Genomic DNA, 15,443 nt, shown 5'->3' with positions numbered 1-15,443 from the left:
GGGAAGTCTCAGGTTCCAACCACCCCCACTGGCCCCAGTTGCCCTCAATGGCAACATTTGGGTAACTCCAGTACAATATCAAAACCAGAAAAATGATATTGGTATGATCTTTCAAGTTTATATTTCATCAGTTTTACATACACTCATGTGTGTGTGTGTGTGTGTGTGTGTGTGTGTGTTCTAAGCAATTTTATCATCTGTACAGATTATTCTACTCACCACAATAAGACACAGGACTGTTCTAGCACCACAAAGCTCCCACTACCTACCCCTTTATAAAGTCATATCCATCCTCCTCCCTACCACATCTCTAATTCCTGCAAATCACGAATCCCTTTTCATCTCTATAATTCCAAAAGTGCTATATAAAAGGAATCATACCAGGGGCACCTGGGTGGCTAGTGTCATTTGACATCCAACTCTTGATTTTGGCTCAGGTCATAATCTCATGGTTCATAGGTTCAAGCCCTGTATCAAGCTCTGCGCTGGCAGTACAGAGCCTGCTTAGGATTCTCTCTCTCTCTCTCTCTCTCTCTCTCTCTCTCTCTCTCTCTCTCCCCCTCTCTCTCCCTCTCTCCATCCCTCCCCACTCCCCTCTCTCTCTCAAAAGTAAATAAATAAAATTTTTAAAAAGTAAAAGGAATCACACCATCTGTAACCTTTTGGATTGGCTTTTTTTTTTTTCCCACTCAGCCTAACTCCCTTGGGAACCATCCAAGGTGTTATGTGGATCAAGAGCAGGTTCCTTTTTTTGATAAGTATTCCATGTTATGGATGTACCACAGTTTAACCATCCACCTATTGAAAGACCTTTCTGTTGTCTCCACTTTGGGACTATTATTAAAAAGCTGCTGTAAACATTTGTGGGAAGATTTTGTGTGAACACAAGTTTTCATTTTTCTGGGATAAGTTCCCAAGAGTACAACTGATGGGTCATGTGGTAAGTGCATGTTTAGTTTTATAAGAAATTGCCAAGTTATTTTCCAGGGTAACTGTACCATTTTACACTCCCATCAGCAAAGTATGCATGATGAGTGGTGTATTTTTAATATATTAAATAAATTTATTAAAATATAATCATACCTGTGTTTTACTATTCACTACTCTACTGTAATTACTTATTTACTTGAACCCCACCAGACTAAACGTCAAGGTCAAGAATCCCATTTTGTTTACCTTGATATCTTTGGTGCCTAATATAGTCCCTGACATATATTAGTCAATAAATATCTCTTTAATACATAAATTAATGAACTTAAGAAGAATAGCTGAGTCAGGTTGAAATCAAATTGAAAACTAAAATTGTCAATAAATTATAACTATAAGTGAATTTGAATCGGATGCCATGATTTTTCTTCCAATATATAACAACATTTTCAAATCAGAAATTGGTACTCTGTAAGTTGAGTTGTTTTGGGAAAAATTAATAAAATCGAAATGCTAAATTAGGTTGGGCCAAGTCATTCATTTTAGTACTTTGGTGAAAGCAAAAGATTGGAAATAATCCAAATGACCAGTATGAAATGGCTTTAAGAAAATATTGAAACAGTGGAATACTATTTAGTTATCAAAAATAATGAATAACTTTTTATGTAAAGAATGGACATCCTTGGGGGGGGGGGGCTGGGTGGCTCAGGCAGTTAAGCGTCTGACTTTGGCTCAGGTCATGATCTCACGGTTCATGAGTTTGAGCCCTGTGTCATGCTCTGCCTGCTTCAGATTCTATGTCCCTCTCTTGGTCTGCCCCTCCCCTGCTCACGTTCTGTCTCTGTCTCTCTCTCTCTCTCAAGAATAAATAAACATGAAAAAAAAATTTTTTTAAAGAATTTTTGAAATATACTTCAAAAGGTATTTTTAAAAAACTTATGTAAAGTATGTAGAGTACGTTCCTCTTTGTGTAAAAATAAGACAAAGAAATTAAAAAAGAAAAGATATATGCATGAAGATCTTAATTCTCCCTAAGTCAGTCTATAAAGTATAGAGTGTGCCTGGACCATCTTGTGACAGAAAATAAAGAAGTGCTCAAAAATTTAGGGTGACATGTCAAAAGAATACAGGAGCCAACTTAAAGGGACTCCTTCTGGCCAAATTTGGGACAATTTAATTATTAAGAAAAATGACAGTGATGGATTATAATACCTTGAATAAAAGCACAAAAACAGAAAAAGACTATGAGTCCAAACTGATATTTAAAAATTAAATAGAGAATAAAAAGAGAAAGGAGAGAATGGGAAATTGTTTACATGAGAATGATAAAATAACACTATTTTGCAATCACCACGGTAGTAATTGATTCAAGCAAAGATTGTCAGTGGATGCTAAAACCATCAGGTGAAAGTTTGCTGAGGAACAGAAGATTCATACATTCTCAAAGTATGGTGGACACCTTAGCCAAATACTCAGAGTTACTGTATATTTCCTATAGTTGCTGAAAAAAAAAATCCACAAACTTAAGGGCTTGAAACAACACAAACTTATTATCGTACAGTTCTGTGATCCAGAAGTCTGACCTGAGTCTCATTCTAGGTATTGGCAGAGCTGTTTTCTTTCTGGAGGCTCGAGGGGACCTGTATTCCTCAGCTTAGGGTCTCCTTCCTCCCTCTTCAAAGCCAGGAAAGGTAGGGTGAGTTTTCCTCTGATCACATAGAGATCACTAACTCTGCTGCCTCTCTCCTTCATTTATAAGGACGCTTGTAATAATTTTGGGCCTACTCAGATGATCCAGGATTAATTTTCTGTGTCTCAAAACCCTTAACTTCATCACATCTGCAACGTCCCTATTGCCACGTGAGGTAACACATTTTTGTGTTCTGGAGATTAGAATAGGGACATCCCCATGGGGGCCATTATTCTGCTACAGCATTGATCATGAAAGATAATGTGATAGATCAGCATTATGCACATTCTGATGTAATGCACTGAGAAGAACACATCACCTAAGGTTCTTGTCAAAATAAATATTTCTCTGAATTGAGGGCCTTTCTGAAACAACCGTCCTTCACTATTCAGAAAGGTCAATATTATTAAAAAAAAAAAGTGGGGAATTGTTCCAGATTAAAAAAAGGAGAATACAGAAACGTGACAACTAAATGTACTGTATAATCCTTGAGTGCATCCTGGGTAAAAAGAAAAAATACAAAAAGTGTTGTTATGACAATTGAAAATTTTGATTATTAACTGTATAATAAATAATAATATTGTATTAAATTTAAATTTCCAGGGTGCCTGGGTGGCTTGGTCAGTTAAACATCTGACTCTTGGTTTTGGCTCAGCTCAGAGCCCCAGGACAAAGGGCTGTCAGCACAGAGCCAGCTTGGGATTCTCTCTCTCCTCTTCTCTCTGCCCCTCCCCTGCTTTCTCTTCCTCTTTCTCAAGGTAAATAAATAAACATTAAAAAAGTAAATTTCCTAAGTATGATAGTTGTATTGCTTGTTCTTAGGAAATAGATGATAAAGTATTTAAAAGTAAAGTGTTATGATGTCTGCAACTAACCTAAAATGCTTCAGAAAAAAGATCAAGAGAAGTAAATATGGCAAAATATTAACAGCTGGTGACTCTAGATCAGCACTGTAAAATAGAAATACAATACAAGGCACATACACAATTTTAAATATTCTAGTAGATACGTTAAAAAGTGAAAATAAAGTGAAATTTTAATATATGAATCCAATATATTTCTAATTGAAAATGTAATCAATGTAAAAATTGTTCTTTTTACTTTTTTTTTATGAGAGAGAGAGAGAGAGAGAGAGAGAGAGAGAGAATGAATGCACAAATGTGGGGAGAGGGGCAGAGGGAGAGAGAGAATAATCCTAAGCAGGCCCAGCCGAGAGTCCAGGCGGGGCTCGATCCCACCACCTGGGATCATGACCTGATCCTAAATCAAGAATTGGTTGCTCAACCAACTGAACCACCCAGGAACCCCTCAACATAAAAATTATTAATGATGTATTTTACATTATTTTGTTTTTCATATTAAGGCTTAAAAAACCAGCAGGCATTCATCACTTATGGAACATCGAAGTTTGTGCTAGCTACATTTCAATGCATGATAGTCACACGTTGCTCATCTTACTAAATTGGGGAGCACAAGTGCAGATGAAGGGCATATATGTGTTCATTTTCCTACACTTGGAATTTCCTGTAGGTTTGGAATTTTTCAAGATAAAAAGTTGGGAAAAAATACACATTCACTTGTGCATGCATAGACTGTTTCTAGAAGATATAGAAGAAACTGTTAACTCTGGTTATCTCTGGGAAAAAGAAATTACTGGCTGGGGAAAAGAGAGGGATGGTGATTTTCACTGTACCTTTTTGTCCTGTTGTAGCATATTGTGACTAACCCTATTAAAACTTAAAATTATTCTAAAAATAATATCTGCTTTATCTTTTTAATTCAGAACCATACCCTTTGCTACTAAATTCTGGTAATCCCCACTTCCAAGATAAGAGCTCCACCTACCGAACTTGATTTCCTAAAAAGTCCTTGATATAGGAAAGAGGTGTGTGTCCTAAAATATAATTAAGTTTAAAAATTAGTTGTGATATTTCCATGTTTATCAGACCTGAAAAATCCTTTTATCTTCCTGTTTGCATATTATTAAACAAGTGTAGACAAATTTTATCAACAATCTAAACCACCTCTGAGTTGCTGAAGACAAGAAACAATATCCAAGCACAGGCTCACCCAGATTCTGGCGGTGGTGGATGCCCGCTGGAACTCACAGTGGCGCCGCGGGTTGTGAGCAAGTTCATTATGAATTTATTATGTTTTACGTAAGCCTCCTTCCATCTTGCAACGGAGCAGGGTCTCTTGGGTTACATTTGTTCAACTGCAACGGTTGGCACTTCAAAGAGGAGTTACATCCTGTTGCCTTCTGCTCGTATTTCAAGAGGGTTTCTGAATCGAGGATGGGCTGTAAGGTTTCTTTACTCCTCTGGTAATTGCATCATTTCTTGGCCGCGTCTCGAGCATAACGCGGAGAGATGAAGCAATTGCCCAGATAATAACACTGAAAAAAAACAAAAAACAAAAAACAAAAAACAAAAGCAAAGCATAATGGAAACACAGCGGGTGTCAAGGTTTGGTGGATCCGGGTGCAGATGCTGTCCCTGGTTCTTCACTAGGCACGGCACCCGCAGCTCTCTCGGCTTCGTTAGCCTGACTCCCAAGTAAGTAGTCATCATCAGGATAGATACATAGTTGCTTCCTAAGAGGCCACGTGGCCCTTGGGCACCTACAGCTTTAGAGCCGGTGCCTTGTGCCAAGGACGCGTGCGGTGTCTAACCCGCCAAGACAACGTGAAATGCGCTCCTCCAGTGACAATCTAGATTGAGTACAGTGTTTAGTGGCACTTCACATCTGCGTGAGAGGGAAAGACAGAAAGCGACAAAGATTAGATTTAGAAAGAGCAGCTAGATGATTAAGAAAATAATAAAGCAAATTACAAGGTTCTCTAACATTTCAGTACTCTAACTTGTGTATAGGCACCGACACAGTCAGACATTCATAATTAGAATGAAATTTCAGGACCTCTTTTCTAGCAGGGCATTCGGAAGAAAAGCAGGGCATTCGGAAGAGGATTGGAGTTGGAAGCTCCAGCTTTTTCCCGCAGGGGCTGCCTCGGTGCTGGGCTCGGAGCGCAGAAACTGTGCCTCAGTTTTGGAAGCTGACACTCCAAACCCGAGCCAAGTAGGTGGGGCTTAGAGTCACAATCTTTTCTACTGGCCAGATTTACGTAGAGATTTTTAAAGCAGCAAATACACTTCAGGAACGCAGTAAGTCAAGCTCCCTGGTGGTCTAGTGGTTAGGATTCGGCGCTCTCACCGCCGCGGCCCGGGTTCGATTCCCGGTCAGGGAAACGTTACTTTTTTCCTACAAACTAAAAAAGTTTTGCGATCCTAACTGCTTTTTATCGCGGATGTGTCATTCAATCATAAAAATTGAATTCGTTTTTAAACGCTATTTGATCTCAGATTTAAAATACGCCTTTTTTTCCAGCCCATGTACAACAGGTTCATTCCCTGCTCCTCAAAGCATCCTGCGGGTCGGTTGCACATAGGAGAATGTAAACATTGGGTTCCACCTGCTGGGGCCCTGGTAGGATGCCTTACCCACATAGGGACTGGAGAGTTGGAAGGGAACAAGGTGGAGGTCCTGTGAGATAAGTAGGGGAAGCCTGGTTAGAGAGGAGGGTGGGTGAAGAGGAAGACAGTAAGCAGAGTGGTGAGTGGGGAAATGAGGTACACTTCCTCTTGCAGTGCCTGTCCCCTTAAATAAACTAGAGTGCAAGCACATTGTGGGAGGAGAAGCAAAGCACGGAACGGCCTCTGTACATAATTACAACAGAAATGTCCAGAAGCAGAGCAGGGAGAGCCTTGGCCCCAGCACACCAGGAACTGGCAAATAAGACTGCCTATCACAGTTGTGTAGGAAATCAAAGGAGAATATGAGTAAGGTTTGATTACGGCCTATTAATTTGGAAAGGGTGCTGGTTGGGAGCACGGCAAAGCAGGAGGCGCTGTTACATTTAGATCTGGTCTGAAGAGGTCATCCAAGTGAACTTGTCCTGTACAGGGAGTGAGATTTTTGACTAATATTGATAGGTTTTGAGGAGATTCAGCTCTGAGGTGAGAACTGAAGGCCCAAGAGTGGAAATGCTTCCTAGGAGATGATTGAGTGCAGCATAAAGAGCCAAAGTTTGCAGGCTTGACTTCCACTAGAGCAGAACTAAGTAGGGAAGTCTAGAGAAGAGTCAGTACAAGTAAGGTTCAAATAAGCCGAAGAAGAAAGAGTCTGGAAACTGCACTGTTATCTTTAATAGGATAAAGCATATTTCTCTTGTTGGTTAGTTTTTTAATGGAGTTTCATTTTATTTAGTCTTGGTGTCATCCTTATTGTGTTTCACCTATTTTATTGTTATTTTTAGTCAAATAAGTACACTTTTCCTAAAGAATATCATCATTTAGACACAGCAACACTGTATCACATTATCTACACATAGCACAAAGTTGCTGCTTTGTAGAGCCAGAATATTGTGCTCAGTTCTGTCCTTATGAGAAACGGGGGAAATGCTGAAGGACCATTTGTAGGAATATTCCACATATGAATACGTTTCTTAAAGGTAAAGGAAGAGAAAGTATTTAACCTGCACAGATGAAAGCAAAGGTTATTTGCTGCATACCAAAAATATTTTTCTGGGCTTGTCAAATTATTTAATTTTAAACACAAAATCATCATCCATCCAGGGTTGGGCTGATGCATAACTAAATATAAGGAGGAACCAAGGGTTGTGGGGGAAAGGAAGGGCAGGACTTTCACCAGCATCTAGTACAGTGCTTAGCATATGGTTGTGCTAAATGAATGGATTACTTAATCAATTAAACCAAGAAATAGATTGCTAAGACTTTACTTGAAAACAATCATATATATGTGAAACCCTCATAATTCTATTTCCATATGAACCACAGTTCTGTATTTCCACTGACAGAAGTGGAAAAAGAATTAAACTGAGTCAATCTGAATGATATCCACAATTTAATGAGTTATTTTAGATTCTGAACACTGAACTAAGCATCTGATCTATAATAATTGAGTCAATTCTTTTTTTTTTTGGGACAGAGAGAGACAGAGCATGAATGGGGGAGGGGCAGAGAGAGAGGGAGACACAATCGGAAACAGGCTCCAGGCTCTGAGCCATCAGCCCAGAGCCTGACGCGGGGCTCGAACTCACGGACCGCGAGATCATGACCTGGCTGAAGTCGGACGCTTAACCGACTGCACCACCCAGGTGCCCTGAGTCAATTCTTACCACAAGTATCCTTGCTTTGGAGTTTAGGAAACATAGACTCAGAAAGTTTTGTAATTTAGTTGAAATAACACAAGTGTGTGGGGGAACCAGGATTCCAACTTGATTTGCCCAACCTAAATTCTGTATTCTTTAAGACTCCCCACACTACAACAAATTTTCTGGTGGTACATTACTATCTTCTTTAGACCAGTTTTTACAAATAGCGTGGCTCATGGAGAATGTTGCATAGAAGCAAAGAGGAATTATATGATATTTCAGGTTCTCTTTTAAAGGTATACTTGAATTCTTTGCATGGCAGATTTAGTGAAAATCAACTCTAGTAGTTTGTGGGGGTTACCAGATTCCAGAAAAATACATGGAAAACTTTTAGTTAAGATATAAGTTCAACAGCAAACACAGTGTACTTGTGTTTATGGCTAAGCATGTTGATTTGTGAGAGTGGTTTTTTTCCTTCACTATTATTTTTATATATTTAAAAATCATAGTTGCCACACCTCCATGTTGATCATTATTTTATTGACTTAAAAATGACTCTTGTGGGGCGCCTGGGTGGCTCAGTTGGTTAAGCGTCCGACTTCAGCTCAGGTCATGATCTCGTGGTCCGTGAGTTCGAGCCCCCATGTTGGGCTCTGTGCTGACCGCTCAGAGCCTGGAGCCTGTTTCCGATTCTGTGTCTCCCTCTCTCTCTGCCCCTCCCCCGTTCATGCTCTGTCTCTCTCTGTCTCAAAAATAAATAAACGTTAAAATTAAAAAAAAAATGACTTGTTTTTTCATCTTCTTCCTTTAGTAAGTAGGCTAGACAAAAATAGTATTTTCACATTAGTTACATAAAAGGAAAGCAACTTCAATTTAAACCATGGACCTACTTGGTTAGCTTTTTCTCCCAACTTATTACTTCCTCTGAATTTCTATACTATATGTAACATAATGTATATTATTTTATATAATTTGCTACAGTTTTGTATAAGTTGTGTTTTTGTAAATTCCTTAAGGTCAGAGTTTGCCTTGCAAAGTGATAATCATATCATTAGTTGCTCAAAAATTGTTTCTGTATTTTGGTCTTGGTAATTAGTGTGATGCCCAAAAGCTCTGAAGTGATAGTAAGCCAAAAGCTCCATGAAGGCAGGGTCTTTGTCACATTCATCTTTGCATCCTGTGGGCTACGTCAGTACTTGGCACGTAGGAGTATTTCAAATGAGGATAAATGAAAGAAGGAAGCAAAGACTGGAATTTGCACGTCTCAGAAGAAACACAGGTGACCAGTAATGGTTTTAAAAAGTATCAACTTCTTTTGTAATCAGGAAATAAAAATTAAAATAAAAAAGATTCGGGGCGCCTGGGTGGCACAGTCGGTTAAGCGTCCGACTTCAGCCAGGTCACGATCTCACGGTCCGTGAGTTCAAGCCCCGCGTCAGGCTCTGGGCTGATGGCTCAGAGCCTGGAGCCTGTTTCCGATTCTGTGTCTCCCTCTCTCTCTGCCCCTCCCCCGTTCATGCTTTGTCTCTCTCTCTGTCCCAAAAATAAACGTTGAAAAAAAAATTAAAAAAATAAATAAAATAAAAAAATAAAAAAGATTCTGTTTACACCCATCAAAGTGGCAAAAATGAAAAAAAATCTAACAATATCGAGTGCTGACAAGGATATAGAGTAATAGACACTCTTACACACTAATGGCAGAAGTGTAAATTGGTGCAATAAAATGACTTTGGAAGACAATTTGGTATTATCTAGTAAAGTTGGAGGTTCTCATACACAGCAAGACAATCCCTGGGAAATCCTTTCACAAGTGCCTCAGGAATATATAGAAGAATGCTTACTGTGGCACCATCACAGTGGACTCAAACTGGAAGCAACCTAAATGTGCCTCAAGGAACTAAGGGCACCTGGGTGGTTCAGTCAGTTAAGTGTCTCACTCTTGGCTTTCGGTCAGGATCCTGTGGTTTTGTGAGTTTGAGCCCTGTGTTGGGCTCTGCACTGACAGTGTGGGGCCTGCTTGGGATTTTCTCTCTCTATCCTTTCCCTGCTCACACTGTCTCTGTTTCTCTCAAAATAAATAAATAAGCTTTAAAAAGAATAGTAGAGTGACTAAATATATTGTGGTATAATCATAAAATGAAACACTGCAGTGTAGTGAAAGCAAATGGATTACAACTCCTCTTATCAACATTATGAAGCCAAGAAAAATATGATTTAATTTTAAAAGCAAATGAAATACAGAATTATTCCATTTTCTATTAAGTCTTTAAATGCTAAATTAAAAATATTGTTTACTGGTATATACACAGATGGTAAACTAAAGAAAAGCAGGAGAGTGGTTATTCCTGGTTCATGGAAAAGATGGAGGAAGGATTTGGCATGAAATAAGCAGGAGTATGTTGAAATACTGGTAATGCTCACCTGGGTGTGCAGAGTTGTTAATTCTCATTTGATTATTTATAACTTATATATATATTATACTATTTTCCTCCATCGATTTGATGTTTAATTAAAATAAAAAGCAAAAAGGAATGAATGATATGTTTGGGCAAACTTTTTGGGATAATGGCATGCCAGTAATATTTAGTTAAGGAAAATCTCACTCCTTTCAGTAGTTATAGTCTATAATGGTGCTTTTCTAAGTAGGGAAGTTCCAGGCATTTTGAAAATGATAAATGCAAAAATACACCACAAGGTGGCACCATAGCCTCAAGTATTTCATTTAGGACGTATTTAATCTAAGAAACCCATTCTCGCTTGGCAATGTTGGTATAGTTAAAATCTAGAGTTTATTGTATTCCTAGGGAGCAACAGAGGATTTTTATTCCTTTAGCTTCTTTATTCTCATTTCATCAATTATGCTTGATTTTACTTGCCAATATACTGTGCTATCAGATTAAAGTTTGAGGGAAGCAATTCAAATACAGTCAACACAACAAGTATGCAGGTCCAATTTATGACGTGTCTTCATTCATTCTCCATTCAGTCGGGCAGTCATATATTTGTTCATTTAACCAATGTCCACAAATATTTACTGAGATTTCTTTCTGTAATACACATATGTCAAAGAGGCCCTGGAGACTTACTATGAGCAAAACCGGTCACTACCATTGGCTTTTAGCATGGTGGTAAAGACGGGCAATAATTATATAATCACAAATTTAAATTGCAACTGACAGATTCTATAAGAAGTATGTGATTCTACACTAAGGCAGTTGGAGATATGAGCAGAGTATTCCATCTGTTGAGATCTGAAAAATGATGAGTTATCTAGGTGAGAAGGAGAGAACAGAACGTTCTGAGTAGAAGGAACAAATTCAAGTCCTGGAATCAGGAGAGAGCAAGGAGAATGCCAGGGGCTGAAGGAAAGCCATTGTGGCTGGATGGCAAGTCAGAGGTAGTAAAATAAGGTGAGAGGGGCCTAAGGAGTGGGCAGGAGACAGATCTTGCATGGCTTTAAAGCCTGAGATTAAGGATTCTGTCTTCATATTAAGAGGACTGGAGAGCTACAGAGAGGAGAGTGGGTGTAGCGGCCTAAAGCCCATGCCCTGTCACTGGTAAACCAGTAGCTTTAGCAGTGTCTAAGAAACATTCTGCCCTAGGTGCTGGATAGTGGCACAGCTCTGTTCACCTACGTCTGTGTGATTTGCTTTCTGATAGTGAAGAACACCATTTAAAGACAGTAATATAATTTCAATCTCAGCCATATTCATTAGATTCAAGATTTTTCTTCAAAAGAAACATGACTCCATTGTATTTATTTTGAATCAGTCTAAAAACCATTGTTTTTGAAGAGAGAAAGCATTAAAGCATGATTTCTTAACAAACCAATAGACCCATTCAGCTCATTCATAACAAAATAAAAACCTTTCATATCTAAAATATGAAAGGTTTGAGGGGCGCCTGGGTGGCGCAGTCGGTTAAGCGTCCGACTTTAGCCAGGTCACGATCTCGCAGTCCGTGAGTTCCAGCCCCGCGTCAGGCTCTGGGCTGATGGCTCGGAGCCTGGAGCCTGTTTCCGATTCTGTGTCTCCCTCTCTCTCTGCCCCTCCCCCGTTCATGCTCTGTCTCTCTCTGTCCCAAAAATAAATAAACGTTGAAAAAAAAATTAAAATATGAAAGGTTTGAAAGATGGGTACATGGATGACTCAGTCAGTTGAGCATGCAACTCTTGATTTCGGCTCATGTCATGATCCCAGGGTCGTGGGACCAAGCCCTGCTTCAGGCTACGCACTGATGTGGAGCCTGCTTAAGATTCTCTCTCTCTCTCTCTCTCTCTCTCTCTCTATATATATATATATATATATCTCCCTCTCTCTCTCTCCTCCTTCCCTCTGCCCTCTCCCCTGCTTGTGCTGTCTCCCCTCTCTAAAATAAAAAAATAATAATAAAAATAAAGCTATGAAAGAAAATGTTTATGGTCATGTTGTCCTAAAAAGAACTCTGTATTCGAAATCAGATCTGGGTCACATGACTGTGGGAAAGGTTATCTAATTTGGCTGGGCCTCAGGTTTCTTCATCTGCAAAATGAAGCATTGGTCTAGGTTATGTTCTTCTAACCCTGAAATTTTGTAAATCTGCAAATATATTTATATAAAGCAAAATGTACATGCAAATAATTTAATACAAAAAGAACAGGTGTTGGGCAACTACCTTGGTATGTATTTGAATAAAGTTGTGTGAATGGGGCTGAATGAGACTTATTTTGGATCTTAAGACATTTTCAATAAACTAAATTTTAATAAGCTACACTACCATTTATTGATAGTGTTCTATGTACCAGATCTTATGAAGATTATCTCATTTAATTCTCAGAAAATTCTTGTGAAATAGATGTTGTTTTTAAATCCTGTTTTACTAATTAAAAAACAAAATTTACACAGATTCAGTAATTTGTCCAAAGTCACACAATTAATACATCTGAAGACCTATCTTGATATATCCAACTTCAGAATTTGTCCTTTTAATCATCATACTATTTATTATATTCCTTAAAGAACTGAGATTTAAAAAAATGACATATATATTAAGTAGAGAAAATTTTGTTATTATATATATGGGTTTCAAGTTATTTCTAAGTGATCCATTGAATAAGTATAGGAATTTTAATAAGCTCCCACATCTTACAACAAACAAAACTGCTTAATAGACTTCATTTAACTCATGCACTATCCTAGATATGGCTGTCAAGTCGCACTATTAAGCAAACCATCTCCTCGTTAATATGTTTTTGCTGTATCCGTAAAGGATATGCTTACAGAATTTTAACACCTAAGCTATACATTTTAAAGAAACAAACAAATAGCTTCTGTCATTTTTCTTCCTATGTCATATCCTGATGACAAACAATGGTGAACTTTGTTTCTCCTTAGTCTCAAGCTCCTGATACCCAGAGCAAGGAAGCTGCCTGTTGGACCTTGTTTGGAGAAGTGGCTAAATGCATTTATATTGAGTTATTGCTCCTGTGTTGTTTTGTCTGTGGCTCCTGCTCTTGGGCATACTCAAGGTTTCATGGTCACATCAAAGGCATTGTGTTCTCTGTTGTGAGAACTGGTCAGTGTTGGTCAGATAATTTATCGTTTTATTGCTGGGACCCATTCTGATGATAGTCATGCTCAGTAGGCACTTGGTGTTTATGTCTGTTCCCTCAGTGCAACACATTTGCCTTAAGCCTGCGCTTCAAGAGTCAGCTGTGATGAACTTATGGGTATCTTGAGGGTAGGGGTTCTTACTGAACCTTCAAAGGGGGCACATGGCCTATCAAGCCTCCTTACTGTAGGGGTAAAGGATGTTTCTCATCAGAGGCAAATCTTGCCCACTGAGCTTATCTGATGGTCACCAGGCTATATGTGGGTTTGGTGATGTTACCATCTCCAGCCATTTGTACAGTGCTGTGCTTATCTTTCTGACAGAAAGATGTCAAGACAATAAAATAAATTTAGCAGTGGCTGCTTGTGAGACAAAAATTTAAAAACGGGTGCCTTGCTTAGTTCCTGTTTAGGAGGTGGCGTGTGACTATGACAGAGAAATGTGTTATGACGAGAGTAGAATATGGTCTATGTGCCTCTGTGTTTTCCCCTCCTGACTGTGAACAAACACATCTCTGTCATCTTGCCAGACCTCAAGAGAAGACTATTTAAAGCAGGAGTACTGGGGCAGACTGGCTAGGATAGGGGAGAGGGAAACCATTGCTGGCCCAGGAGAAAGCCTACACAAAGAGCTACACAAAGAGCTAGTTGGATTGTTTTGGTGCGGAAAAAAAAAAAGGTATTTATGTTCTCTGTAATTAGGAAAAGGGTTTAAAAAGAGGTGATGAAAGATCTTGGAAGCAGAGTTTCACAGTATGGTAAATAATATTCAGCTTGATAGCTTATAATCACAAAAGGCAGGGTTAACTCAATTAAAATACTTAGCTCTTTTATATGAGTTTTTGAGCAATTTAAAACTAAGTTTTAAATTTTAAGGTTTAAAATTTAAATTTTACAAATTCCCTTATACAAGTAAAACATTATGAATAATAGCCATTCTTTGAGAAATACTTTTTCTTCCACATGAGAAAATGGGACTTTGTTATCACTGCGATGAAAACACAAAACTACAATGCACACTTAATGTAAGAAACTTTAGAGTTAACTTGCCAAAGATACTCAACCTCATTTTGTCCCTTAAAAAAAGAAAAAAAAGCTTACAAGGCATTCTATTACATGCATATCCATTTCATATGCATGAATCTCTTCATTCCCACAGACTAACAGAATGACAACTGAGGTCAAGGAAACAGAATATTCAATTCCCAGAAGACTAAGAACTTAGAGGCATATAAAAATGTCTCTAGTTATAAGATTTTTTAAAAACTGTACCCATATAAACTCTTAACTGTTATGGAAAACATGCTTAACTGTAGGCCAAAAGGTTTAGGCTAGTTCAAAATCCCTTCCTGTTAATAATTTACAGTTACAGTGGATGGGTTACTGGGCAAGTCTTTCTAGGCCAAAGGAAGAATGTTGTTTAATGACATGATGACCTGGAATGTATAAGGATTCAGAATGATCCAGCATTCTCCCCCTCACCAAAAACCTATCTTTTACATCCAGTAGAAGACTGAGGTATAATGTTTCTTTTCAAACTCAATTTTCTCAGATATCTTTTTTTTTTAAGTTTGTTTTATTTATTTTTATTTATCTCTGTCCTCAATGTGGGGCTCGAACTCACAACCCCAAGATCAAGAGTAGCATGCTCTTCCAACTGAGCTAGCCAGGTGACCCCAGATACCTTGTCTTAATACTTCACCATTTTACTTCACCTTTGCCATCACCTTGAATGAGATTATAGGATATTCTTTGGTAGACATTACTGAGGGTTAAGGTCACCAATCAAGGTAAGGTAGGTATGACCTGCTTGAAAGTTGAAAGTTAAAACTAGGAAACTGCCAAAATTATTTCCTTTTATGTTGTACAATGGAATAAAGTGGGGTTATTCTTTAATTCTTTCATATATTAAAAGGGTAAGATAGGGGTGCATGGGTGGCTTAGTCGGTTAATTGTCTGACTCTTGATTTCGACTCAGGTCATAATCTCACCATGGTGAGATCAAGTCCCCTGTCCAGCTGTGCCCTGACAATGCAGAGCCTGCTTGAGATTCTCTCTCTCCCTCTCG

At 38.5% G+C, this 15,443-nt stretch overlaps 1 non-coding gene across 1 annotated transcript; it reads left to right on the top strand.

Annotated features, from left to right (window-relative positions):
- Positions 1 to 5,789: 5,789 nt before the first annotated feature.
- TRNAE-CUC (transfer RNA glutamic acid (anticodon CUC)) lies at positions 5,790 to 5,861 on the top strand. The gene has a single exon. It is a non-coding gene; the product is annotated as a tRNA-Glu (tRNA).
- Positions 5,862 to 15,443: the final 9,582 nt, after the last annotated feature.

This window comes from Prionailurus viverrinus, chromosome B2 (assembly GCF_022837055.1).
Source record: "Prionailurus viverrinus isolate Anna chromosome B2, UM_Priviv_1.0, whole genome shotgun sequence".
Taxonomy (NCBI): domain Eukaryota; kingdom Metazoa; phylum Chordata; class Mammalia; order Carnivora; family Felidae; genus Prionailurus; species Prionailurus viverrinus.
The sequence above is the reverse complement of the archived record's forward strand: the minus strand, read 5'-3'. Positions and strand labels throughout refer to the sequence as shown.